Raw genomic sequence first — 23,259 nt, 5'->3', positions numbered from 1 at the left:
TATCAGAGCCATCCCCATTATCTTGTCACGTGCAGGAAATACAATAGTTGGAGGTACACGTGTGTTAAGAAGCCATTTAAATTTCGGTTTTCTAATATGTAATTTTGTTGTTGTTTTTGGTGGGTGGGGGGCTGCTATTTGTAAAGATGAGAAAAGGAAGCAATGCCTATTGTTTGACCTCAACAGTGCCTGATTGACTAGTAGAAGGAACATCTCCATGGGAACAGATGAATGTCTGCTTGTCATGTGGTGAAGTAAGCAGCAACACAGTCCACAGCAGCCTCACTACCACTGCCCATTACTTGGGCTGCTGCTAGCAGCCTCTCCCTTTTTATGTTTAGCCAAATAATCTGACAGAATTTCTTTTCAAGTCTGCACATACAAATAAATACTTGTCCTTCTCTCCAGCCCCCTTCCCCTTTACTTCCTTGTTCTTCATGCAGTTAATGATTAGATTTGCATCTGGGAGAGTGGAAAAAATCCACAGCAAGCTGAAATAGCATGCAGACAAACTGAGGATGAGTTTGATCTGCCTGGCGCTTATTAGCTTTTCATGATGGTGTTTTGTTTGAAAGTATTGTAGTTTCTCACCAACTTAGATTACTACATTTGGGTTATACAAAGTCTGAGCCAACAAGAGACTGGTATTCCCTTCAGCCTGGCCAGAGGCTGGCTGGCTAGGGAAGCTTCAGCAAGTCATTGGCCCCCTTGGTGTTTCAGTTGCCCCAAAGACTCATCTGTGAAATGGGGACAGCCATGACGTTGGAGCCCTCAGGTAGAAGTGTTGCCCTCTTGAACACCCAAATCCTTAGATTCTTCTCCCAAACCCTAACAGAGGCAAATTCTCGTGAGAACAGGGGCTTTCTCGGGAGATTTGAAATACTTCTGCTTCTGTTTTTGGCCAGAAATACCACAGGAAGCAGCATTTTTTGTGTGTGATATTTAAGTCTTTCTAGTTCAGCTTCTGGCTTTAAAAAAAAGAAAGAAAAAAGAAAAAAAAGGATGTGAAAAGGGGGGAGAAAAGTGCTGTCCCTAAAAGTTTTAGAACCTTAGAAAAGGTCCTGAATTCTCCAGTTCTAAAAATCAGCATAAGGTTTGTGTGCAAGTTCTCTGTTTTAGCTGAACCTTTTCACTCATCCCTATTATTGTCTTCTTTGTCATTTCAGCCATTTATCCCTGTCTGTGGCTCCCTCCCCACCCCCATCCCCTACAAGCCTGAGCACGCCCCAGGCTTAAACCTCAGTAAACTTCCATACCACTACGCTGAGACAGGGAGAGATAGAGAGACAGAGAAAGACAAAGAGAGAGAGAGAATGGGAAGAAAGAAAGAAAGAAAGAAAGAAAGAAAGAAGAAAGAAAAGAAAGAAAGAAAGAAAGAAAGAAAGAAAGAAAGAAAGAAAGAAAGAAAGAAAGAAAGAAAGAAAGAAAGAAAGAAAGAGAAAGAAAAGGAAAAAGAGAGGAAGGAAGAGGAAGAAAGAAAGAAGGAAAGGAAGAAAGAAAGGAAGCAGATTAAGCTGCCCCTGCAAAATAGCAATCCAGTCTCCATTCAAGTTTTGCTTGTATCCGAAGTGCATCTTCCATATTAAAGCCCCAGTAGTCTTTATCTAGACCAGCTGCTTATAATGTCTGCGAGGAATGTGGCACATCAAGTGCTCGGAACACTGCTGCTATTGTATGCTAACGGGCTGATTGAACCCTGGATAATTGGCATGTAACCTTCTCTATTAATAGTGCAGACAGATATGTGAATTAGCTGAATACCTCCGACATATGCCATGCATTAACTAAAGGGGCTTACCATTCTCAGAACGTCGTGGCTAACTATGACACCAGTAATTATTCTTTAGAACACGCTAACATTAGGGGGAAATCAATAAATAATCTGTAGCCTCCTGCCCAACTCAGGAACCACCGGCATTGTAACATCAGCAGCAAAAGGGTGATAATTATGTTTTTCTTTAGATGATGTGCTGACACTGGAGGGGTATTTTCCCATTTTTTCTTTTCTTTTTTTTTTTAATAAGTTCAGAGAGGCTTGGAAGTCCCAATCTTACGGCAATCAAGGTGGATGAGTTGGGAAGGTACACCTGTCAGGTCCTATGTTGCAATTGCCCAAAGGGAACACACACTACTCAGAAAAGAACTTTTTATTTTGACATTTTAAAAGATTTGACTAGTGCTTGTTTGCTTTATCTTTCTAAACACAGTGTCCTTCTCCTCTATCTATTCACCTGGACTAAGATCAGATCAGCCTTCTCCCTTTAAATTGGGCTTATTTTATAAAGATTCTGCCTATGTAATATCATTTTGGGATACAGTAGCTGGAGGAAGCTACTGTATTATGCCATTTGAAAGATGTTAGCTTTCGAAATCTCCAATTACATGGGGGAAGGATTTCTCTAAAGATGGAAAGTCACCAAGACTACAGAACCTGTCTGGGGGACTTGTGTGTGTGCACAGAGTAACTATCTGGCAAAAACAGAATCAAGTGCTATGATTTCAGCTTTGTTTGCACAAGTTTCTGAGCACTCTTAGGCAGAAGCCAGTAAGAATGTTGAGAATCTTCCTTGTAAGCATCAATTTTCATACAAGTCAAGGTGAGGTTGGAACATGCTTTTGCCATCACATGCTCTGGGGGCTTTAATGGCATGTAAGGTATCAAAACAGGGTGTATTCCTCACCATTCTGCCATCATGACAGTATTCTTCCTCACTGACAGGATATAATTGACAGGGCGTATATAACGATTCAAAACCAACAACAAACGTGAGCTTGTATTTGATTTAAAAGATGGCACAACCTATATCAGTGTGTTAAGTAATGGCTACTATCTTTCTTTGTTTCTTACTACCTTTTTTTAAAATTACATCTATGTTTTGTTCCAGAAAAAAAGGGGAGGATTGCTTTTTTTCCCCTGTAGGATGCTTTGAAAGGCAATATAGATGAAAACAGGAGTAGAGACCTAGGTTTCAATAATAATAATCCATATATTGCCTGTGTGACCTTTTTCTCTTTCTGAGACCTCATTTCCCTCATCTGTAAAGGTAGGAGATTAACAATAAAGATCTTGGAGAATAGAAAATGAAACATACTTCTTTTCTCATTCAGAGGGGTGGGGGACTACCAGGACAGAATATTGTATACTTTGGCAAATGAGATCACAGTACAGATGTTTTGAATTAATTGTTTTTTTCTGTGACACAAGGGAGAGAATTCAATCTGAGAAGGGTGGTATATGAAATGACTGTGATGTAAAAACAAAGAGCATCAAAAAGACATATTTTAAAACAAATTTTTAAAAAATGAAGGGGTTGAAGAAGATGATTTTCAGGTCCCTTTCATCTGTAACTGTATAGCCAACAAATTGCTAAATCTTACTATTTCTATCCTCATTACATCTCTCAGATATGTTCCCTTCTCTCCACTTACACCATCACCATGCAGTTCAGGCCCTTATCAACTCTTGCTTAGACTATTACAATACTGTCCTAATTAGTCCCTCTGCCTCAAGTCTGTACCCTCTCCAATTCATCCCCCATTTAACCACCAAAGTGGTTTCCCTAATGGGCCTTTTGGATTGTACCGCACACACCCCCTGACTCAGTAAACTCCAATGGCTCCCTATTACTTCCAGGATCAAATATGAAGTCCTTTGTCATTGAATACTCTTCACACCTTGGCCCTTTCCTACTTTCCAGTCTGACATTTTACTCTCTTTCTGTACAGTCCTGTAAGCTGCCATTGTTCACACACAGCACTTCATCCCCTGTCTCAGTGCCTTTGCATTGGTTATGCTCCAGGCTTAGAATGCTCTCTCATCTCACCTCTACCTCTTGGCATCCCTGGCTTCCTTCCAGTCTTCAGTTCAAATGCCAAGAAGATGGATCTTTGCGCAGTACCTCCCCACCCCCCCACCTGCTACCTGAGCCTTCCCCTCTAAAATTATCTTCCTCCTGCTCTGTTTTGTCTTTGCATATATTTACTTACATTTTTATCTTCCCCCAATGAGATATAGTGTGGTGTAGCAGCTAAAAAGTCAGCCAAATAAACCATGGGTTCAAGTCTTGCCTCTGACATAGACTGGCTATGAGACCTTGGGCAAGTCACTAAATCTCTCAGTGCCCTAGACAACTAAGTCTATAAATTCCTGAGATGGTTCAAACCTGACTCAAAAGAGGGCTTTTTCTCATCCAGGAGTTTCCAGATCCAGCCCAGATCTGTATTCTCCCCAATTAAGATATAAATTCCTTGAGGGAAGGGATTGTTTTTGTCTTTTTTTTTTATCCTCATCACTTAGTACAATGACTGGCACCTAGTAAGTGCTTAATAAATGCTTGTCGATTGATTAAATGTCATTATGATTTAATCGGTTCCTCCAAGACCTGACTCTTCCTAGCTCCAGTTCTTACTGTGACTTTCTCCAGATGACCTCTGAACTCTTGGGCTCCTTTCCCTGTTTGGTCCCTCTACATTCTGCTCCTTAGGCTGGTACCAATTCATGATACCTTTCTCTTCCCTGTCCTACACTGTCTTTGGAAGAGCAAACTGCTCCTCAGGGCCTAATAATGAGATTAGGCCCAAATGTACTAGTTGAAGATAACATCCATGAAGAGTCCGCTGGACACAATTTGTACCATAGTAGGTATTTAATACAGGCTTGCTGAATGAATTAGTCAATCAATGATTGAATGAATTTAGGTGTCTCTTCCATGTTCTTGCTATAGTTCTAATTTATGAACGAACCCTGCTCAAGGGGCTTCCTAGGTGAAAGGAGCATTTCTACTCTGATTTGTTGAAGAGTCTCAGCAATTTATGGAGTCCTTCAATAGCTCTTATGACAAGAGCAATAATTTCCACATGAGAATGAACGTAGCTTTCTCCTTCAGATTCCAGCAGATGTTTCTTGGAGACACTCAGAAGGAAACATGTGAAATTATCTAGCTTTGTATGCTATGGAAATCTTCTCATTCAGTGGCAATTTTATTTTTTTTTAGATAATTACAAGTTTGATAAGTACAAGTTATCTATGCAATAGGTTCTGCTAAGAATTATGTACATGGCTAAAGTGTTGGTAAAAACTCATTTAATGACAAATCTATGTAGATTGAGATATATCCAAAAGGGATATTTGCCTCCAGACATGTAAAACAAAAATCCACATGTATTTAGATTTATGCCTCTCAGGGAAAGAGAGATACACTGAAAACACCTCAGAAATCCAGCTTTATGGTTTATGTCTATTTGTCAATTCCCATTTGTTCCCTTCTGAGGTAGAACTGTTACTCCTGACCCTGCAGAACAGACTAGTAAAATCTGGCAGACGGCTGACCTTAGCTGAGATCAATACAAAAAGCTCAAGAAGCTTATGAAATAAAGTCCTTTGAAGTGAAATGTAAAATTGGATTTCACAAGCTATCATTATCATTTGTCAAGTAAAAAAGCAAAAGTCTTGTAAAGATGAGTAATTCTACCCCCAACCCCCAACTTTGGCAGTAAAAGGAGTTGGGACACATGACCTATTTCGGCAAGTTGAGCTCAGACTGTAGACACATAAAATTACTTTGAGGTAGATGAATAGCCTCCTGATGCTAAAAATATGAAGAACAAATTAGACAACAGGATGATTTTGTAAATAACTGATGATCCCCTGCGTAGGAATCTTTCGCTCCCTCTGATGGAATTAATACACTGGCTCATAAAAGAGGGAAACTGGCAGATGGATACCAACACCAATTATTTTCAAGTCATTTCTCAAGTGTGCAAACTCCATTGGTACCATTGTTTGACTATCAGATTTCATTAGGTCATTATCACCAGATTAGCTATTTGAAGCATGCCCTCTCCGGCAGTTGCTCCTCTGAATGAATTACTAGGAAGAAGTCTTCCTCCAACATGCAAATTTCCTAAAGAAGTTCTGTCATTCAGCTTTTGTTAAAGTTCTCTGGTTTGGTCAGAACATTTTGCCTGAGATTTGCTTCTTCTTCTTTCTTCTTCTTTGTTTTTCTTTAATTAAAGCATTAACACATTTCAATTCAGTATTGATTTATTGTGATGGAAAATGGAACAGATATACATTTGCTTTACTTCTGATTAACATTAAATCTCAATGAATTGGAAAATATCTTACTTCTAATACTGCAAATTCTTCAAGGCCCCCGTGACTGCATTAACGTGGGTACTCTTACTATTGGATAGAGATTGCATCTCCCTCCTCACCTCCAAGCTGGCCACTTCTCCCCATCCAGCTGCAGCCAGCATGGTAATGAGCCTCTCTGAACTTATATAGGTTGGGCCTTAGATACAAAAGATATACTCACTGTCCATCACCAGGCCTGTACTCAAAGCCTTTTCAGTGTGATAGGATCTATGCAAGCTTACACTCCATTGGCCTTCAAGAATGCAGGGCCACCTCAAGACAATAATGACATATCAGAAGAGAACTTCTGAGTAGGTGTCATGTTTGCTCATGGACAATTACACTAAAGATAACATTTCGGGCAAGTCACTTAATCTTCAGGCCTCAGTTTTCCCATCTCTAAAATGGGAATGATCCTACTGTTTCATTACCTCCCTCATATGATTGTTGTAAGGATTATGTAAGAAAAGAAATGTGAAGGAATTTTGTAAACTATAAAATGCTGTATAAATGTGAGCTATTATTAGCATTAATAGCATTATTATTATTAACTCAAGATCTTTTGTGATAAAAACTCCTAGATATACTATAAACTCTATTTCTTTGTGTTCAGTTATAAACCCAAGAGCACACACAACAATTGCTTTAAAAAAAATACTTGCAAACTAATTTTCAAAGATAAGAGGGATAATTTTTAAATGTTCATAGGCTTTGTATAAGGACTGTTATAAGGAACTCTCTGATGAGGAAGCTCTCTCTACCAATGCAGGTCAGCATCTTCTTTAATTAGTCTTAAAGCATAATTCTTAACCTTTTTAATGTCATGGACCCCTTTAGCAGAATACTGAAGTCAATGAACACTTCTCAGAATAATATTTTTAAGTGTATAAAATAAAATATATCAAATACAAAGGAAACCAATTTCTTGAAATACAATTGTTACAATATTTTGAAAACAAGTTCATGGACCCCAGGTTAAGAATTTCTGTTTTAGAGATGTGCTCAGAACACAGAGAGGTTAAATGATTTGCCTTGGGTCACATAACCAATATTCATCAAAAGTGGGATTTGAACTGAGGTCTACCTGATTTTGAAGCCAGCTCTCCAACCAGTATACCATTCTTCCTCCTAGTATCTTGATAAAACTGAGAATTTATACTTTTTCAGTACCATTAAATACATATAAATCAACTATACAATAAGTATTTATTAAAGCATCTTTTAAGAGTTTCTTGCTTTCCTGGGTAGGGGATGGGAATGTAGGAATGAGAATTAGAAAAGGAGAATAAGACATGGTCCCTACCTTCAAAGAACCGGGGGGGGAAAAAAAAGAATAATACTTTGGTGCTTTAATGGTTTTAACTGTGTGGGTCTTTCACAAAATTCTAGAACAAATTACTAAAGAAACGGTTAGTGGACATCTAGAAAAGGAAGCAATGATCAAAACAAACTATCCTAGATTCTTCAAGAACAGCTCATTCCAGAATAATCTTTTTTTTCCTTTTTTTGACAGAGTTACTAAACTAGTACATCAGGGGAATGGTGTAGATGCTTACCTACATGTCAGCAAGGTATTTGATAGGGTATCAAATTCTACTCTTGTACAAAGAATGAAGAGATTCAGGTTACGTAGGATTTGATGATTCAGAATTGGTCGGAATGACAAACTCAAAGGGCAGGTTTAATGTAAATTGTCAGGAGGTCTCCAGTGGAGAGCCCCAAGGATCTAGGCTTAGCCCTTTGCTTTTGACGTTTTTTTTTATCAGTGATTTGGATGAAGGTATACAGAGGCTTATAAAATCTGCAGCTGATGGAAGGCTAAGAGGGAGAACTAACTTGGTGGATGGCAGAATCAAAATCAGAAAAATATTCTGATAGTCTAGAAAATGGGTTTGAACCTAAAAGATATAAATAGAGATAAAAGATAAAATCAGGTTAAATGTAAAATCTTACATATAAGATCAAGCAATCAAAACCACAAGAACAAAGTAGCGAAAACATGATTAGACAGCAATTTTTCTGAAAAAATCTCAGGGACTTAGTGGACTACAAACTCAGTATACCTCAATGGCATGATATAGAAGTTAAAAACAAAAACAAAAAAACTAATGGGAACTTGGCCTACTTTAGGAGGGCTACACTTCTAGGAATAGGAGGCAATAATTTCACTCCACTGAACCCCAGATTCCCTCATCTGGAATATTCTGTCAAATTTTGGGCACACTGTTTAGAAAGGATGTTGATAAACTAAAGGGTGTCCAAAGGAAAGCAACCAGAATGGTGAAGGGCCATGAATCTATGCTATATGATGAATAATTTAAAGAACTACAGAAGAAAGGACTCAGGGGAAATGACAATTGTCTTCAAGTATATAAAAGTCTGTCATGTGGAAAAAGGATCATACTTGTTCTGTTTGGTTCCAAACAACAGATCTGTGTGGCAGCTAGCTGGTGGATGAACCTGGATTCAGGAAGGGCTGCATTCAAATTTAACCTTAGACATTAACTAGCCGTGTGACACTGGGTAAGTCACTTAACATCTATCTGTCTCAGTTTACTTATTGATAAAATGGAGATAATAATAATCCCTACCTTTGAGAGTTATGAGAATAAAATAAAATGTTTGTAAAGCATTTTGCAAACCTTAAAGTGCTATAAAAATGCTAGCTATTATTATCATGATCATTATTTCAGCTATCCTAGGGAAATGGTCAGCCTTGGAGGTTATCATATAGACACCAGATGGCCATTCTTCAGGTATATTGTAGAAGGGACTCTTTTGGGGAGAAGTGTTGTTTGAAATAGATGGTTTCTATGGTCCCTTTTATCTCAAAAATTCTGTGATTCCTTCATTGACACAAATTTTCCATCCATGCTTACCCATTTTGTGTTATTCTTGGCCATTTCTTCCCCTAAATCTTTCAGAGAGAGTCTAACCAATGTGCTTCTTCTTCTTTGAATACTTTGAGGGAGACTAAGGTATTACTACAGTTATCTCTGTTATCTCCCCTAATGGTGTTGGCTTCAGCCCTATTCTGATGTGTTCTTCTCATTACAATAATCACAGTGATTATTGCCCCATTTTCATTTAACCAATTAACATCAATTACTTTTTACAAAGGGATTTTTACTGTAAAGATATAGTAATAACAGAAGTTGTGAACAATTTCCCCCATAAACTGAGCACGCTCTACCCTATACCACCTCACAGTCATTGAGGAGAGTAGGTTAAGAGTTTACATGGCTGCTTTGAATATTCATCCCACCAAGATCACTTCTGAATGTAGCATAGTTGATGGATAAGTTGTTCCCTCCTGGTTGCCTTCCATCTATAATGGATCAAAAAGGTCATTTGAGATTTTGCTCCTCACTGCTGGCCACAAAATACAGTATGGACTCTGGCTTCTCGACCTCTTGCTATTTCTGCCTTTTGAAGCTCACAAGGTTATAGCCATCTCCAATTCTCCATCAAGGAAAAGCAGGAAAGAACAAATACAAAGAAACAAATAATAGGGACTCAATTGTTGGAATGGGTAAGGAGGGTCTGCGGTCTCTCCCCCATTAGGAGGCTTAAAGCAAATCTCCCTCACCCACACCAAAATCAAAGAAAGCACCATATCACAGGGCTGACTCTGGCATGTACTAGGGCCTTTTGAAAGCACCTCAAATCCAGCTCTGAAATATCATCAGTCCATCATGTTACTCCCTGGTGAGCAGAACATAATCAGTGATAGAATGTTTGCACATGCTCCAAATCAGGGGCCAGGACCCTTCCATCATGACTCTTCAGTGTTCCAGCAGGGATAATACCCTGCACATACTTTTAAGATGGAGGTCTCATTGGCCAGGTCTGTAGTTCTCTCTCTCTCTCTCTCTCTCTCTCTCTCTCTCACACACACACACACACACACACACACACACACACACACACACACACATTGACTAATCTTGATGTTCTATCCATTTAACTATAGGGAAAAAAAATTAAACCAAGTACTATTCAAATTTCGTTAAACATTTGTTTATTGAGTATGTCTTATTCATATAGAGAAGCAACATGCATGGCATAGTGGACAAAGAATGGGCCTTAGAGCTAGGAACACCTGAGTTCAAGTCCCCTGGACAGGTCACTCAACTTTTTCATACTCTAGGAAGCACTCTACAAAGATAAGCTGCAGGGAGGTACCAATCTGCCTGGTAGAAGAAGTTTCCTCTCCCTATTACAGTGAAATCACCCATCTAGCCCCTGTCTCTATATCAAATTTAACAGGTAGTGACAATATCACCACTTATCCATTTCTTCTGTGTATTTTTAAAGTTTCATGCTCTTTTCTTTCTTTTTTCAATCTTTATCATTTCTCATTAACTAACTCATTCTTCATGCCCCACACCTCAAAGTTTTCCTTGCAATAAATAAATGTAGTCATGAAAACAAATTAATGTAGTGTCTACTACCAAAAACGTATGACTCATTCCATCACCTCGATGAGGGAGGAGATAAGAGATGTGCTTCATCATCAGCTTTCTGAAGGCATGATTGGTGATTGCAATGATCAGTGTTAGTGTAAATTGTCCTGGTTCTGCCCAGTTCACTCTATATCAGTTCATAAAAGTCTTCCTATTCTTATCACTGGCCTAGGGCATCAGGAGGTTAAGTGACTTATCTATAATCATACAGCCATTGTGTTTCTTGATGTGCCAGAAAATAAGGAAACTGATAGTGTTTTAAAATGATTCATCTGGCAAAGATGCATCAAAAGGAAAAGAAGCCTGGAATTAGGGAAGCCAGTTTGGATTAACAACTAGACGTGCGATGATGAGGGCCTACGCTAGAGTTTAGGCCACATATTCCCCACCCCTGGTTTAGGGAATGGAAAAGGGTCAGTAGTCAAAGTATTATGTAGAACTAATCATAGGTGATAGTTATAAAGCACTTTAAGATTTATGCTACGTTTTACATACATTAGGGAGGCCTGGTACAGGCTGATTAGACCAGGCTCCTTCCCCCACCCCCAGAGGAGGCTCCATAGATAGAGATAGCTAGAATGCCTGATGAATTAATTAGTGCAGCTCCTAACCAAAGGAATTCTACCAACCCTTGTGTTTATCCTTATCTAATCTACTCATGATTGGTGTATTCAAAGGCCTGCTTAAACTGGATTGGTGCATTTGTAAAAGGTCTTGGTTCCCTTTGTCTACTTTAGTTTAAAACCTTACAATGCCTAAAAGGCTCAGAAAGGACCTTGCTATGGATCAAGGGAATTGTCTGCAATGAGTTATGGATATGGCTTCATTTCCCAAAGCCTGACCAGACTGGGACCCAGCTTGGGTAACAGTGAGGCAGAAGCACATGTTTCCTTTTCGAGAGAGTGTTTTCCATCAGAGCTCCCTATGCTATTAATAAACCCTGTAGTTATCTTAAAATGACTCTAGCCATATCTTTGCTCCTTAAAATCGTGATAGACTGAATCTTCCTTTTAATCACACCATTGAGCTTATTGTGCTTACCTATAAGTCTGCTTGTTAGGGGGAGACATGGAAAGGATTATCTATAACCCCCACCTCTCTCCCTCTCCCTCTGTTTCTCTCTGTCTCTGTCTCTCTCTCTCTGTCAGGTGTTACTCCTTGAGACAAAACACAAATCCTAGCATTCATTCAGTTCTAGTTCCCAACACCTGTAAGAGGGCACAAGTTTGGGAGGTCCTGGGAGAGACATTCAAGTTGTGGATGTGCAAAAGGGGTAGGGAAAAAGAGATAATTATCACCCCATAAGTTGTTAGTCTTTAGAGGGACATCAGTTTCCTGCTTTGTTTGATTCTATCATTCTCTCCATTTTACCTTTGGCCTCCACTCCAGTCCTCAGATGCTCCCAGAAATATTTGGTTTGTTTGTGTAAAAACAATACAAGTTACAGCATTTATATTAACTATTTACCATTTTGCCTAATTACCAAGAAGTTTAATAATGTGTGTATCATTAAATATGTCAAATTAACTTTGTTGTAGGTTTCATTTGATTATAACATTAAACCCTGTTTACCAATATCTGGACTATATACTTTGTTGCCTTTATAACATGATCACAGAATTATAAAGCTGGAAGAACTCATCTAAAACCAAGCCTCTTGGCACTGAGGCAGCATAGTGAATAATAGAGCACTAGGCTCAGAATCAGGAAGTCCTGAGTTCAGATTTGGAGTCTGACACTTAATAGCTGTGTGACCCTGGGCAAATCTCAACCTTAGTTTCCTCAACTATAAAATGGAAACAAAAATAGCACCTATTTCCCAGGAGTGTTGTGAGGATAAAGTAAGATCACATTTGTAAAATACTTGGCACAATGCCTGGCACATGATAGGCACTTAATAAATGTGGGCTTCCCCTTTTTTTATATATGAAGAAACTGAGATCCAGACTCACAAAACAAATGAGTTGCAGAATAGACTGTTTACTGGAAACAAAAGAATTAGGAAGGAACATTGACTATGATAAAAAAAAAAAATCAATTTCTAAAGTTATCAAACTATCTTCCTTTCAAGTCTTACATTTCCAAATCGATTTCATTTAAATCTTTCATTTCAACAAAACTGACTGAAAATGGAGATGAGGGAATACAACCAATGTCTAGGCTTTCAATTCCTAATTCTGTTCTTTCAGGATTTTGGGTTTTTGTAAAAAAAAAAACTGGCTGAATAAGACAGCTGCTTTTCTTCTGCTTGCCCCAGCATGCTCCGCCAGAGTCAATTTGGGATTGTGAAACACAAAGGAGTGGTTTAAAAGTTCTCCAAATCAATAAATCAGAAACAAAGGAGGCAGGTCAGCTGAGTCAGGAGAGTCAAGGAAGGCCTCGGTGGAAAACAATCTGCACTGAATGGATGATGGTTTGTTTTGAAATGAGACTGTCGCGTGTCACAGGGTAATAAGCTGCCTTATTTTTGTTACTCACCCCTGTTTGCATACATGATTCATGATGTGGCGTTACCCTGCCAGGGCACATGGATCATGGCTGTCTGTGTGGCAGAGCTTTATAGACTGGCAAAAGTATGAGTCAGTGGGTAGCTTCATTTCCCTGTAACCGTTCTACACAGCCTAATTTTTACTTTACCTTCCTTGAAGACTGTACTTGTAAACACTTTCCTGTTCTTTGGGAAGATTCCAAACAGAATTATCTAAGCCTAAATTTGTTTCTCATATGAGATTGTGGAACAGAAACTTGTGAGACAGCCAAAGCATGGGACGTTCTGTAGACTAATCCAAATGACTTACCCAACAAGACCTATGCTCCAGTGCTTGGGAAGAGAACACAATCCTTCATCCTTAGTCCCCAATGTAAAGTGGATACTGCTTATGGAGCAGTGGGAAACAGGGATGGGTCAAGAGGTAATAACAAAGTCCCTGGGTTCTTGGGGAATAACAACCCCAAGGACCAACGTTTGCATGGTTTGGAAAGACATCTTCTTATGCAACTTTTAATAGAAATAATTGCTATATTACTGATAGTAGTATTCAAAGGCAATGCTCCGAAAATGCTGAGTTGCAAGAGGTGAATTCATGGACAGAATTAATCTATTATATCTGAAAGCTCAGTGTAATGGCTGCAGTTTTGTAAGCAACTTGTTTCATTGTAGAGGTTTTACCCAACCCCCACCCCCTCACCCCAAAAGGATCATAGAATGTTTTGGTGCCTCACAGGCATCTAGTTCAACCCTCTCATTTTAAAGATCAGGCAGCTGAAGTCAAGGGAAACTAGGTGATTTGCCCAAGGTCACACAGGGATTAAGTAACCTAAATCTTGAAGGAAAAAATAATTTCCCTCTACTTCTCAGCTTTGGTATATATATATATTTCATTTTGCAAGTCCAGACAACACATACACACACACACACACACACACACACACACACACACACACACACACACACACACACGGACACAGTATAGATCATCAGTTTCCTGAGGTATATGACCAATTTAAAGAAGGAAACAAAAAAAAAGTTCATGTCATTAGAATGATGTCACCACGTAGCCAGCATTTCGTTAGAAATTCATTCATTCAACAAACATTTTTGTGCCTACTATGGATAATGTGCCATGCTAGTCACTAAGGCAGATGTAGAGATAAATAAGACCAGAGTCTTAGCCCTCGAGGAGCTTAAAATCAAGTAGGGGCAGTTAAGCTTGTGCACAGATAACCGTGATACAGATTAGAAGATGATTAGTGCTTAAGAAGAAGGCTTTGAGATCAGATAATTGGAGAAGTACAAAGTACATGTGACATTTTCTTTCTCTTTCTTTCTTTCTTTCTTTCTTTCTTTCTTTCTTTCTTTCTTTCTTTCTTTCTTTCTTTCTTTCTTTCTTTTTCTCTTTCCTTCCTTCCTTCCTTCTTTTCTTTTTCTTTCTTTCTTTCTTTCTTTCTTTCTTTCTTTCTTTCTTTCTTTCTTTCTTTCTTTCGCACCATGGGATTTAAAGCTAGAAGGAACCTTAGAGATCATTTGTACAACCTCCTGTTTATACAAATGAGGAAACTGGCAGAGAGATGGGAAATAAGGTATGAGGTAGCAAAGCAAGGATTTAAGGAGAGTTCCCCTGACACAAAAGTCTCTGCTTTTTCTACCTGTCTTTAAAATAGCTCTACCTGGGGCTGTCTCCATGCCCTCATAGGCTCTTGTAAATAGGACTGATGCAACAGCAGGGAGGGGCCATATAACATCTTTTTTTTTCTATTTGATTTTCAGGTGCAAGGCTTCATTGTTTATCTCCTAGATCAGAATTGTAGTTGAGGTTTTATATTAATTTGAAGGGGAAAAAATTCATCCAATCTGTTGCTTAGAAGGAATTATACTTCTTATGGATCTTATGAAGGAGCCCTAATTCAGTGGGGGAAACATTTTTTTTTAAAGTCTGGATTTTTGACAACTGTTCTGCAACTTAGCATTTTAGAGAGCTGTCCAGGTCAGTAGTCTCTAAACTTTTTTGATCACACCATGTCCCTATCAGAAAAAAATAAAATACAGTAGTTCCCATACACCTCATCTATGTGAATTTATTCGCAAATTATATACATGTACCACTATATCAATCATTGTGTCCATTATAAGACCTATACAAAAATGAAATTTTAAAGTATGAGTTAAAGATAAAGTTATATTTGATCCTAAAGTAAATAGGGAGCCACTAGACTTTCTAAAGTAGGGGCTTGATATGACTAGAGGTAAACTCTCTCTTTTTTTTTTTTTGGCTAGGCAATGGGGTTAAGCGATTTGCCCAGGGTCACGTAGCTAGTAAGTCTTATTTGTCTGAGTTCAGATTGGAACTCAGGTCCTCCTGACTCCAGGGCTAGAGCTCTATCCACTGCACCACCTAGCTGCTCCCTGGAGGTAAAGTCTTAGAAAGTCACTTTTGAGGCTTTGTAGAGGATGGACAGATTGAAGTGAAAGAGAGGCTTGAGACAGGAAAATCAATGAGGAGACTGTCCAGGTGAGAGGTGATGAGACTGCGGTAGGCTGGTGGGCGGTTAAGAAGAGAGAAGGGGAGATATGTGAGAAATAATATAGAGGGAGATTGACTTTCTTGGTAAAGAATTGGATATGGGGGCAGCTAGATGGCACAGTGGATAGAGCACCGGCCTTGGATTCAGGAGGACCTGAGTTCAAATCCGGCCTCAGACACATAACACATACTAGCTATGTGACCCTGGGCAAGTCACTTCCCCTCATTGCCTAGCCAAAAGAAAAAACAAAACAAAACAAAACAACAAGAATTGGATATGGAGATTTAAGAAAAAAGTTAAGAGTCAGGGATAAAGCCAAGATTGAGAACCTAGATCATGAGAAGAATGGTAGTATCCACAGTAGAAATCAGGAAGTTCAGAAGAGGAACAGGTTTGGGGAGAAAAGCAAAGAGCTCTATTTTGGACCTGTTGAGTTTCAACACCTAAATATCCAACAGACAGTTCATGACATAGGACTAGAACTCAAGACAGCCAGTCAGTCAACATGTACTTATTAAGTGCTTATTATGCGCCAGTCTCATGATGTTATGTGCTGGCTCCCATTGGCGTAGGAAAGATATTGGGGTGGATATATAGTGAAACATGTGCACATATGAACACACGTGTGTATCGATGTGTCTTACAATATATTCATATGACTCGTCATGCACACATTGTGCTGTGTGTTTATACATATATATACACATACACGCATGTGTATGTGTATGTATATATACATGTATATTATATATATATTGAAGTCATTCTGATAGAGATGATAACTAAACCTATGGGAGCTAATAAGATCACCAAATGAGACAGTACAGAGAAAGAAGAGATGAAAGCAGAGGACAGATCCTTGGGAAGCCTTATTAATGGCGATGGAAGGCAGGATATAGGAATGCTAGGGGTTGAGGGGCAGGGACTTTTCTTGTGCAGATGTGGGTGATGACTATGTTGGGTTAGGTCTTTCTTGCCTTGAAGGGCCCACACTGGTACAGCCATGGAAGAGCAATCAAAGAAGTTGCTGAGTGGAGGACTCTGGACTATGTAGTTGTGTCAGAGACGAGCTTACAATTCACTGTAGGAGAGGGTTGAAGGGAACCATTTCCCCCCTCTGTGATTCGTTAGTTCCCCCAGCCTTTGGGAGCAAACAGTCCCTTTGGTGTGGTGCCATGGATCCACTTTGGAGACCACTGATCTAGGGCAGAGGCATCACACACGTGACCTGGGGGCCAAATACCATCCACAACATTCCTCAGGGCAGCCAAACCAGACTAAAATGTAACAGGGAAATATTTAACAAAATAAATAAAAATACAGTAAAACATACATGACATTACATTTTGAGACTAATTTAATATGCTACCCACAGGGATTCTCATATATAGACTAGGGGCCCTTGTTTCTATTTGAGTTTGACATCACTAGCCTAGGGCATTGGGAGGTTAAGTGACTTTCCTATAATCATATAACCTTGTATTTCAGTAGCCAGAATTTAGCCTGAGTTGTTCTGACTCTAAAGTCATTTTTCTCTCTACTATGACATACTTCCTTTTTAAGATTCTCAAGAAAAAATGAAGTGAACTTCAAATTCCAGAGCATGAACCTTAGATTTGGCAAAGGAAAGGAACATATGAGGCCATTAATTTGAAAGTTTCTATTTCCCTTATAATCCACTAATGTAATCTGTGCTTCTCTGGTGACAATTGGTCTTCCTGAGTCAAGTCTCTACCTACTCCAATCTTTCTTCCACACAGCTGTCCAAGTGATTTTCCTAAACAGTAGTTCTGACCATGTCACCCACTTACTCAATAAACTCCAGTGGCTCTCTATTACCTTTAGGATAAAATATAAACTCCTCTGACATTTAAACCTCTTCACAACCTGGCCTTTTCTTCTTTAGATCCTCCTTACACAGGGACCCTGGGTTTGGATAAGTGAGTTATCTCTCCTGGAACCAGGCTGCTGCATCACTGGCCGGCCATTTCCAGACAATGCCACCTGCATGCTGGCCATATTCCTTATCCCTCTCCCACCAGAACTCAGACTCTGTCCCTGGGATCCTAAGCTGTGATACATTAACTTTCTAATTTTGCCTGAGACCAGGCCACCATACTAAATACTGGCTTTTTCCAAATTCCTCTCCCTATTCTAACTCCCTTTATGTGTTGACTTTCTCTATTAAGATGTAAGCTCCTTAAGGGCAGGTACTGTCTTATTTACTTATGTTTGTGTCTCTAGTGCTTAGCACAGTGCCTAGAACATTGTAAGGGGGTAAATCCTTTCTCATTCACTTGTTCATTCATTCCATGTATTCTATGTTGAGAAATATTATCCTACTTAATGTTCCTCCATCACCCGTCTCCATCCCTTTGTACTGGCTGTCACCCGTGCCTAGCATAGTCCCCCTCTTCACCTCTGTCTCTTTGAATTCTGAGTTTTCTTCAAGAAACCTTCCAGGTTCTGATGATACTTACTAAATGAGGCTGTTCCTGACTCCCCTCAGCTACTAGTGCCTTCCCCTCTAAGGCTGCCTTAAATCTGCTTTGTATGTATGTATGTTTGTATGTATGTATATACATATGCATATACATACATATGTATTTATGGTAGATATGAAGACACTGGCCACTGAACGTGCACTTTGTGCTCTGATGACACAATCACCACACGGTCTTGGTCATCCACAGATATTCTATAATTGATCCTAATTCACTAACCACATGGTGAAGAGGAGGCTTTTTGATTGCGTATGTAGCCAGACTTGAGATATGTTCAAAAGGTACTAGTCAGCCAGGGCTTAGGTCCTTGGTATGTTTTTATCCCACCCAGTTGTTTCTGATAAGACAATGCTTAAGAAGAGAGGTCTCAGGCCAACATGTGGCCCATGAATACTGTCCTCTGTCTTCTGCCTCATTGCAGAAGGTTTTCATGTTTTAGGAGAAAGAATTTGAAGATAGCTATGACCTCATGAACTTCAGAAGACCAGAAGAATAAGCCACCAAGATGTCCTGGAGTGAAATCGATACCTGGTTTTATGACCAGCCAAGCCCAAAGGTAGCTGAGATGAGGACTCATCCATCTATCAGCCATATTACACTTTGAAATGCACTTGCTGGAGCAAAAGCTGTGTAGAGACTGCACTAAGTTTGAACACAATCTCCTTCAAGATCAAGGTGGTTGGGAAAGGGAGGGAGAGAGATGGGTGTGCCCCTAGGTACTAGGGAGAAATGTTTGTAGTAACTATAATGATAATGATGATCAATAATAATTATATTAATAATAATAATAATTTCTAGAAAACTTTAAGTTTTGCAAAGCCCTTTAAATGTGTTATCTCACTTGAACTTCACAAGGATCTAGGTAGGTAGATGCTATTATTATATGCATTTGACAGATGAGACAACTAAGACAAGTTAAGTGACTTGCCCAGGGTCACATAAGTAGTTAAGTGTCTGAGGTAGAATTCAGACTCAGATCTTCCTGAAACAAGTCCATTGATATGAATTGATTAACTGATTGATAATTGATAACCTACTATACCACCTACTACTTGCTATATTTTTGCAATCAATATCTCTTTGGAACAGTAAATTGATAGTGATTGGTTATAATTGGTTAAACTCTAGGACCCTGAGGGGGAAGTTATAACCAACCTTACTCCAGAAGGGGAAGTTCGGAATCAGTCACTATATATCTATATCTATATCCACATCTATATCTATCTCCATGTGTGTATATATATATGTACATATATGTATATGTATGTGCATATGTATATATGTGTATAATTTCCCCCATTATAGCTTCCCATTGCATGTTTTTTCTATGCAGAGACTATTTTCACTTTTGTCTTTGTAAGTAAAAACTTGATAAATGCTTGTGATGGGTTGACAGGTGAGGTCATTATACTTTTCCAGCATAGGTGAGGCATAGGTCCAGGTGCCACAAATGCCACTGTGAGTATAAAACAATGCCTTCTGTTTAAAAGGTGGCCTCTCCCAGCCAGATAAGAAAGGGGAGTTTGTTGATCAGATAAATTCCTTCTCTCCTGGCAAGAAAATACATTTGGGGACTGTATAAGAGATTCAATAAAATGCATACATATTGTGACCACATTCTTGAAACAAGACTGATTCAGCTGGTAGAAAAGAGTTACCACAACCGTGGGATTTAGGGGAAGATAAAAAATTCATTCTCAGAACTGCCTTGACAAAAATTTGAACATTAAGGAAATGCCTAGCTTGCAACACAGCACAAATACCGTTTTTATTTTCAGAGAATTTTGCTCACTATATATATATATACTTGTCTTGCTCATTAGATTCAGGGGCCCTATTTCACCTTGTATTACTAACAAAAATGTTTAAAATTCCTGAAATACTTTGTTTCCCCTAAAGTACTTTTATCCCTAGTGGAATATGCCTTAGTCTTTGAATTATGTCCACATCAAAGTCATGCATGTGAAGAGATGAAATGCTAAACATTTCACGTTTACTATTCCAACTTTTTTAAAACATAGGAAGAAATGTGGCTCCGTGAAAAGAGAGATGGATTTGGGGTCAAATCTCATCTCAGCCATTTACTATTATGTGAACTTGGGCAAGTTGCTTTACCTGAGTCTGTGCCTCAGTTTCCTCATCTGCAAAATGAAGGAGTTGGTTTGAGAAACATCCCAGTGTAGTAATCAGGAACAGTGCTGAACTTGAAATCAAGAAGACCTGTGTTCAAATTTTGCCTCAGACACCCCAAGCAAGTCAATTTACCTCTGTCTGCCTCAGTTTCCTCAACTGTAAAATGTGGACTAGGTTTGTTATGAGGACTAAAATGAGATAATGCTTGTAATAAAGTACTTAACACGTGCCTGGTACATAGTAGGTACTTAATGAATGCTTATTCTTTCTTTTATTCCAAGTGACTCTCTTAATATCAGTTTCTTCATCTAAAAACTATGACCTCTAAGGTCTCTTTCAGCTCTAAATCTCTGATTCTATGACCCGATGAGTCAATGACCTCTAAGGCCTTGTCTGTCTCAAAATCTATAATTCTATGCTCCCTTTGGGGGAAAATCCCTAAAGACTTGTCAATGTCTCTCTCTTTTTTTTTTTTTGGTACTTTCAGTTAGCAGAGGGACAAATAAGGTACTTGACTTGAAAGAAAATGAGAGCAATATTTCCCAAGCTGAGTTCTATAGTCCTTGTGTTCAACTGGGTGTAATATTTTTCACTGTAAAACATTAAATATCATGTTATGCATATACCTATCAAAAATCCATTTGAGGCTAATGTGAAAATATGTTTAAGACGAATATATATATAGAGCCTATATCAGATTGCATGCTGTCTTGGGGAGGGAGGCAGGGAAGGAAGGGAAGAAAATTTAAAACTCAAAAGCTTGTGGAAATAATTATTGAAAACTAAAAATAAATAAATTAATTTTTAAAGATCCATTTGAGCAGTGTTGTCAAATTCCAACAGAAATGGGAACCACTGATTCTTCCGTTAAGGATCCCTACTGGCCACACATTGACTTAGTTTTAAAATGCAATATTCCCTATGTTTAATTGTATCTGTGTTTATTTTGTAAAATGTTTCCCAATTACATTTCAGTTTGGTTCTAGCCATGCTCAGGAGTGCTATGGGTGTGTGTTCATCTCTGATTTTGAGTATCTGCTGAAGGAAGTAGGTGGGTGTGTTTAGCCTGGAGAATACAACCTCAGAGAAGACTGAAGAGAGAGGGACATTCTAGTTTTCTTCAAATACTTAAAAGTCCCTCATGATGAAGAGAGATTAACCTTGCTCTGCACGGTCTTGGAGGACACACAGGAGCAAAGGGTGGAAATGGTGAAGAGACAAATATAGGCCTGGTGTCAACAGGAAAATACATTCTTTGTCTAAGAAACTCTCTATAAAATTTTCCCCCAATTTTCTGACTTTGGCTACATTGCTTGTTTTGTTTCTTAAGTTCAGAATAAAATAAATAAATTTAAAAGGGAAAAAGAAAAACCCTATATCAGATTACATGCCATTTTGGGGAGGGGGGAGAAGGTGGGGGAGAAAATTCAAAACTCAAACTCTAATGAAAGTGAATGTTGAAAACTAAAAATAAATTATAAATTATTTAAGAAAAAAAATGAAAAACACTTCATAGCAAACAGAGCCAGATTGGGAGGTCTGAGGAGGCAGTGGTTTCTCCCTCTCAGAGGGTCTGCAAGCAAGAGAAGATGGCTGGCTGTCAGGGTGTTTTAGCTAAGCATCTTTTCCTGGTTAGGGTTGGACTAGGTAACTGTCACAATTCCTTCCAACTCTGAAATTCTGTGATTGTGTAATTTGTTGTGTGGCAATTTTTCAGTATGAAAATAGGCTTGATTTCTGCTATTATGGTCCAAAGTATTCCCAACCCCAAGATGTCTTGGGGCAGGGGGTGATATGAAATACTTCCAGATACCCCAGAATAGCATTTGCAGAGTGAGTTATCAGTATATTTGAGGAAGCAAAATGTAGTGGAAAGAATATGAATTAGAGTGCCAATCATGGGATCATAAATCTAATTCAGTTAAAAAGCATTTATTATATGCCAAGCACTGTGCTAACTCTGGGGATATAAAGAAAGAAAAGTCTTCTCTTCCTTGGTGGCTCCAAGGTCAAAATGAAGTTCAATCCCTTTGTGACCTCTGACCGAAGCAAGAACCACAAGAGGCATTTCAATGCCCCTTCCCACATATAGAGGAAAATTATGTCTTCTCCTCTTTCTAAGGAGTTGAGACAGAAGTACAATGTCCGCTCCATGCCCATTTGAAAAGATGATGAAGTCCAGGTTGTTTGAGGACACTACAAAGGACAGCAAATTGGCAAGGTAGTTCAGGTTTACAGAAAGAAATATGTGATCTACATTAAGCGTGTGCTGCAGGAGAAAGCTAATGGTACAACTGTCCGTGTGGGCGTTCATCCCAGCAAGGTGGTTATCACAAGGCTAAAACTGGACAAAGATCGCAAAAAGATCCTTGAGAGAAAAGCCAAATCTGGCCAAGTAGGAAAGGAAAAGGGCAAATATAAGGAAGAAACTATTGAGAAAATGCAAGAGTAAAAAATTACATGGCTGTAATTAAGTTTTTAGAATGAACAAAAAAAAATAAAGAAAGAAAAAAGACAGCACTTGCCATCAAGAAGTTTATATTCTAATAGGGGAGGCATGTAAATAATTAGGTACATAGAAGATAAATAGAGAGAAAATGGAAAGAAATCTCTGAACTAGCAGCCTAAGAGGGGGGATGGGGACCAGGAAAGGCCTCCTGAAAAAGGTAAGGTTTGAGCTGGATCTTGAAGGAAGCCTGGGAAGCTAAGACACAGAGTTGAGGAGGACGGGGAACATGCCAGGTGAGGAATACAGCTATGGCAAAGGCATGGAGGCCAGAGATGAAGGATCATGTGCAAGAAACAACAAGTAGTCCAGTGCAGCTGGATTATAATTTGTATCAAGGGGAGTTGAGTGTAAAAATCCTGAAAAGGCAGGAATAGGCTGGGTAGTGAAGACGTTTAAATGCCAAAGAGAGGATTTTATATTTGATCCTGAAGGTCACAGAGTACCACTGGAGTTTACTGATTAAGACGTGACATGGTCAAATCTAACCTT

General features: G+C 38.9%; 1 long non-coding RNA gene and 1 pseudogene across 1 annotated transcript in view; both read left to right on the top strand.

Annotated features, from left to right (window-relative positions):
- The window catches only part of LOC110206678 (uncharacterized), a 34,700-nt gene extending 13,628 nt beyond the window's left edge, over positions 1 to 21,072 (top strand). Inside the window, exons 2-3 of the long non-coding RNA XR_002324000.2 lie at positions 8,567 to 8,659; positions 18,568 to 21,072. This is a non-coding gene — a long non-coding RNA (uncharacterized LOC110206678). The remainder of the gene's footprint in view (positions 1 to 8,566; positions 8,660 to 18,567) is intronic.
- A 1,188-nt stretch (positions 21,073 to 22,260) lies between these two features.
- LOC110206677 (large ribosomal subunit protein uL24 pseudogene) lies at positions 22,261 to 22,762 on the top strand (annotated as a pseudogene).
- Positions 22,763 to 23,259: the final 497 nt, after the last annotated feature.

Source organism: Phascolarctos cinereus, unplaced genomic scaffold, assembly GCF_003287225.1.
Source record: "Phascolarctos cinereus isolate Bilbo 61053 unplaced genomic scaffold, phaCin_HiC Scaffold_2;HRSCAF=192, whole genome shotgun sequence".
NCBI lineage: Eukaryota > Metazoa > Chordata > Mammalia > Diprotodontia > Phascolarctidae > Phascolarctos > Phascolarctos cinereus.
The sequence above is the reverse complement of the archived record's forward strand: the minus strand, read 5'-3'. Positions and strand labels throughout refer to the sequence as shown.